Raw genomic sequence first — 6,070 nt, forward strand, 5'->3', positions numbered from 1 at the left:
TTTGTTGACGCTGCGTTCGGTTACGTATTTTGCTTCTAATAGCGATTGAAAAATGAATAATAGTTACGCGAAAAATATGTATTTATGTATGTACCTATATTGTATAATTTAAAAAGTATGCACAAATGTGTATATTTTACGATATTATTTAAATATTTATTAATTGTAATTTGTTTTTTTGCGTCGAGTAATAATGTCGAGTAATTGGCTAAAATCTTAGCGTTTAGACATTTTTAGATTTTTAAAAAAAGGAAACACTAATAATCTTTACATACGCACGCTAAAACTAAACTACAAACGGTACGACCAGTAACTGGTAAGTACAGAAAGAGCATTCTCACGATAAATTACAGTAAAAATAAACGTAACGACAGCAAAGATAAGATTGAAGTACATTGGTTATCGCCGGATAATCGGTGTATATGTCAACTGACCTTCTCCCAATTGTTACAAATAACCGATGTGATGTTTCAATAACCCTATTTATTTTCAATGTTCTAATATACGTCCGATCCGTCCCGAGACATTTTGTTTCAATAACACGATTGTATCAATTATCCGTGTTTGTAATAAGCAGCTTCTACTGTATACCATAGAAATTTTATTTTCGTCAAGAAATACCAACACGTTATCGAATATCTATATGAAGAAGCTCAGTATCCACCCGAAGTATGGGCTCAAGCATCAGCAGAGCCAACTTTAACCACAAATGCATTCGAGTCTTTTCATTCTCATTTTAATTCAGCTTTTATACAACTCATCCAAATATTTTAATTTTTATAGAAAAATTAAAAGAAATTCAATTAGAAGTATATATTAAATTAAATTAAACAGTATAAATGAACCGTTTAAATTCCAAAACTCTAAAACAAAAAAAAAAAAAAAAACGCGATAAGTTAGAAAAATTAATCAATAAATATAATAGTAATCAAATTCAAATTGATGAATATGTATCCACCATATGTTATTGTCTGTAATATTTATAATTATTTTAATTTTTTAAATTATATTTAATTTTTAATTATTCATATTATATATCTGTAACGAATTAAATATTTTACCTATAATTTTACTCGGACGCAGTTACATGTCATTTTTTTACACTTGATAAAAACTCGGGCGCAGTTTAAATGTATGATTTTGTGTTTACCTGTATCTTGGGCACAGTTTACAATCGTTGATTAAAATTTAAGTTAAAAAGAACCATACATTAAAAAATCTATTATATTACCTTTATCATTTTAAAAGAAAAAAAGTCTATTTCGTCATTTGACAACAAAGCATGAGCACTGATAGCGATTGAAAGTATCGATAGAGCACGATGATCAGTCCTTAGAATCTCGAAAGAATAAGTAAAATATGACAGAAGTAAATTCTAGACCTATTCTCCTGAAGATCCATTATCACATGGAAATACGAGACGAATAATCTCGACAACATAGGTAGTACCTGTTGTAGACGGTTATCAGTATAAATTTAATGTTACAAACTTGAAGCTGATAAATTGGAGACGAAAAAAGTCGGTGGTAATCACTGTTAAAGTGTTAAAACCGAAATTTCCAAATTTCAATGGAAACGTATTTCGTCAATTCTTGGTAGTGACATTGATACTATTTCAACACTCGTCAAAACACATGTCGAAAGAAGATTCAAGTACCGTGAATCGCAATCAAAGGTAATCGCTTTTACACAACGTGAATCCTGCCTTCGTACATAGACGCTAATATTCCTTTCTCGGTGACATAGGTTATTACTTATTACTATGGATATTGGCGATCTTTGAAAAATAAAAATAAAATCAGGTTCAATCGGCGTGAATCATAATCGGAAGTAATCGTTTTTAGATCCACGAAACCCGTCTTCGTGCAGGGACGATAATTGTTTTTTCTAGGTGACGTAGTTGATGTCCGTCGGTACGAGCGAATATCGAAATTGCATATGAAATGTGGTTCAATCGGCGTGAATCATAATCGGAACTTATTGCTTCAGTTACGTATTGCTATACTGGTGTCAGATGAATACTGACATAATTTAAAATCTTAAGAACTTTATGTATATGTAACAATATATTATTTTAATATTTTTATTTATTTCATCAACTTTAGTGAACGCTTTATCTTGTATTCATGACTTCGCTTAACATACGACCAACTTAGCATGGCTGATACTAGTTAGCTAAATTTATTGTTAGTGTATATTATATGAATAATTTTCCTTGTATCAAGTTCTGATATAGTCTGTAGTTTACCTTAGTTTTATTTATTAATTTTAACAAGATACGATGTATATCAATTATTATGCTATATACTGACGTATGTATATTAAAGACGTGTCTTCTATAGTTGAACTGATATCAAATTGTAATGGTTTGTATATTATTGTATGAGTGGGTCAAATACTGAGGTATATTTTATTGGTACAAACTTTTCGAACAAATAATACCAGGTTTGATGATAATATACTAATATGTTATTATAGGTGATTGCTAATAACAAAAGCACAAACACAGAACAATGCACAAATATACAAACTACAGATCGTATAATATAATTGTGTAAATGTTATAACATAACTGGTCAGTAGCAATATATTTGATTACGTAATTAATATTTAAAAATATATATAATGTATTAAAGATAATTAAAACTAAATATGAGGGAACAAGTTGTAAATTAACCGACTGCGTGATTAGGTAAGTTTGCCGAACTATTTTAATTTTATGTATCACCTAAATTTAGTACTCAATCGGAAAATCATTATAAAACAGTGTGAATGCATTGAGGTTTGGTTGAAAAATACCACAGTCCAACAATTCCTAATTACCGTCTCTTACTGTTGATAGATCTATTCTTTTAATCTATCTAAATATTAAATATGATTATATAACCTATTTTCAATTCATTTCATGAGATATACCTATTACCTATTCTTTGACTTAATTTCGCATTTCAAGACTTCATTTGAAAAGACAGTTGATTCCAGATCATATTATTAGGTTTCTACAAACATATAGTTGACATTACATAACAAAACAAAATAGTTTATATATATGTCTATTATCTACTATATCTTCATTCGAGGGCGATTTAGCTTCAATATAGTATATAAAAATAAGTAAGACTCATTACACTTTAACCTATAAATATCTATAATATAATAACTGGTGTACTAGTTCGAGGAATATACTATCTAGAATACGATATTTTATTTTATATATATTACTATATTACCCAATTATTCTTTCTGCAAACCACTTTCTGACTTTTAGTTTAATACCGTTACTATACTTTATAATATATATTTAATTATAACGATGATGATGATTAATAATAATAATAATAATAAAATGCATATGATCCTTGTATTTTAATAATATATGACAATTTATAATTCAACATCAATTACCCAGATTATTGGATGAACATATGTGACGGTTTAAATATAATGTTACTGTAATATATATTTATTTGCATTACAGAACTTATAACATCATCCGAATGAAAATAATTATAAGTACAGCTTGCATAATAGTTTCCTGATGGAATAAATATCATCTATTTACATATAAGTGTAGGTGTAGCGAATACTGTATATGACATAATATATACTTACTCTCACTTATCATATAAATTTAATTTGTTATGTCAGTGTGCTATTATCGATATCCATGTAGGTGATGTGGTGAATTTACAATTATTTGAGGCTGTGGATGCTAATGGTACATCGTGTGTTGTGGCCATAAGCAATGTCAGTTAATATTGATTCTGATTGTGTATTATATTCATAACATATAATATTTATATTATAGTTATATGGACCTGTATATAATAATACATACACGCCTCACACGTTGATACACCTGTATGGACAAACCATATAACATTAGAAAATTTACCTTTATTGTTAACCCTGTTTAAGAATGGCGAGAAAGAGCGATGATGATTTAAAAGCGGATTGTAATTTGCTACGCCTTCAGTCTTCTACGTGCTTTACAAAGGATCACTTTACTAATCTCTAACCGAATGTAGACTGTGATTTCCTGAAAAACAATTTTCACTGTTTTGTTTATATTTGCTTACATATAAGCGTCTATTATTTTACTTGTCAGGTATTATTCTGTATCATATCAGGAACAAATTCTATTATTAAAGGTATAGTCAATGTATAGATCAATCGTCAATAAGCCAATTAATTGTGATTCCATCAGCTAAAGGTGTCTTTACATCTGTCGTCTATGATTCAACTACCGTGTGACTTATCGATGCTGAACGTGCGGTTCCTTCTTTCTAATCAAACGTATATATAAGTTGAAAAATCTTCAACTTTTCGACGTGCGTCAGTATATTGTTGACAACATTTGAAATATGTTTACACAAATAAATGTTTGAAAATAAAAGTTAGACTTGCGACTTGTTGGTGTTAGTATGTCTACTAATAGTATAGACGTGATCAAAACAATCGACAGAAATATCGGACAGACTCGAAAGTGATGGACTCTTCAAAAATTACTATATACGAAATTTCATAATGATTTTATTCCAGAATAACGGTACAGCACCAAGTCGAACTACCTGTTGCTCAATTCTTGACCTGTACGGTCGCTATAATCGCGATGAAGTGTATTCATCCACTATAACAAGCGACGAGGGTTGTTTCTACTACCGCATAGAGTTGGCTCTAGGTCGAATTTTGGACCGATAGACAGCGTAACTTCGCTTTTCGGTGTCATCAAAGAACAGAAACATGTGCGACTGTATTGTGTGTGTGTGAAGCGCAGCGAGAGGCGAATGGCACCTGTCTTGCAATTTAATTCGTAGGGCGGTTGCCTGCCGGACGCAGATCACGGACAGACGCGGCGTGCCTTGACTGCCGCCGCGGACCGGCGCCGGCCACTGCCGAGCTCGGCGCCCAGCACGACGACAGCGTCAGCTGTCGTCCGTACACCGAGCGGCGACGCGCTGCCGAGGCGGCCAGTGGCCGCAGTACCCGTTTCGCCGGTGCCGTCGTCGCAGCTGCACGGCGACTGTCGTCGGCGGCGAACATCTCGTTCGCTTGCGCGGACCTGTTCAGTGTCGACTGATCGTCGTCGACCGGCGATGGCGTGCCGTGTTCAGTCACCCTGGACGGCGACGACCGTGGTGGTGGGTGGTGTGGCGGCGGTCGCGCTTCCGTTCGATCAGTACGTCGCCGACTATTTCACCGGTCGAGAGTGCACATGCAACACGTTGGCAGGCCTGCAGCGGATGGCCGGTGCCGCGATCGGTGTCCGTACCTCGGACGATGTCGTTTTCACCGTCACGGCCGCGGTCGGTCGGCGTTCCAAGTCTACGGCGTCGTCGTCGTCTTCGTCGTCATTTTCACCGCCGCCGTCGCACACGTCCACAGTGTCGGCAAACGCGACCGTCTTCTTGCCGGCCGATGCGATTGAGCAGCTGCGGTGATCGCCGCGCTGCAATAGCGGCACTACGGGCGCGGACGCTACCGGTTCCGGTTCCGGGAGCAGCACGCCGGCCGCAGTCAGACCGGAAACCACGGCCGCGTGATGTTCGGGCGTCGCGTCCACGCTGGTCTGCTGTATGGAGCTGTGCAGCAGTCGCGTGCTGTGCGTCTTCAGGTCCAGCCTTAGGTAGAACGGGTTGTAGTAGTGCAGCGGAGCCGTGTCGGGCAGAGGGTGCGTGTCTGGCCGGTCGACCGCGAACTGCTTGACCACCACGTACCGTCCCGGGTACCGTATGGGCGCAGGGGCTGCGCCGTGACCGTCGCCGGACCCGGACGCGCCCCAGCCGTCGCCCCGGGACGTCGCCGCGTCGTCGCCCGGCTGGTCTGGCGTCAGTGGTTGCGCCGCGCCCCTACCGAACTGACAGTACCACTGAGCTTCTACCTCGTAATCTCATTTCTTCTCCTTTTGGTCCTTGTTCAGATAGTGCAGCACGTAGTGCAGAACCAGGTCGTAACAGTACTTGTACTCAGTCATATTCTCTATGAGTTGTGGTCGGTGACGCCTGACGGTCTTTACGGCTTGAAAGACGTCTACTTCGCCGTGTTGGATAACTTGTTCGATACATGCATT

The sequence above is a fragment of the Melanaphis sacchari genome, unplaced genomic scaffold, assembly GCF_002803265.2.
Source record: "Melanaphis sacchari strain LSU unplaced genomic scaffold, SCAv2.0 Contig61_pilon_pilon, whole genome shotgun sequence".
NCBI lineage: Eukaryota > Metazoa > Arthropoda > Insecta > Hemiptera > Aphididae > Melanaphis > Melanaphis sacchari.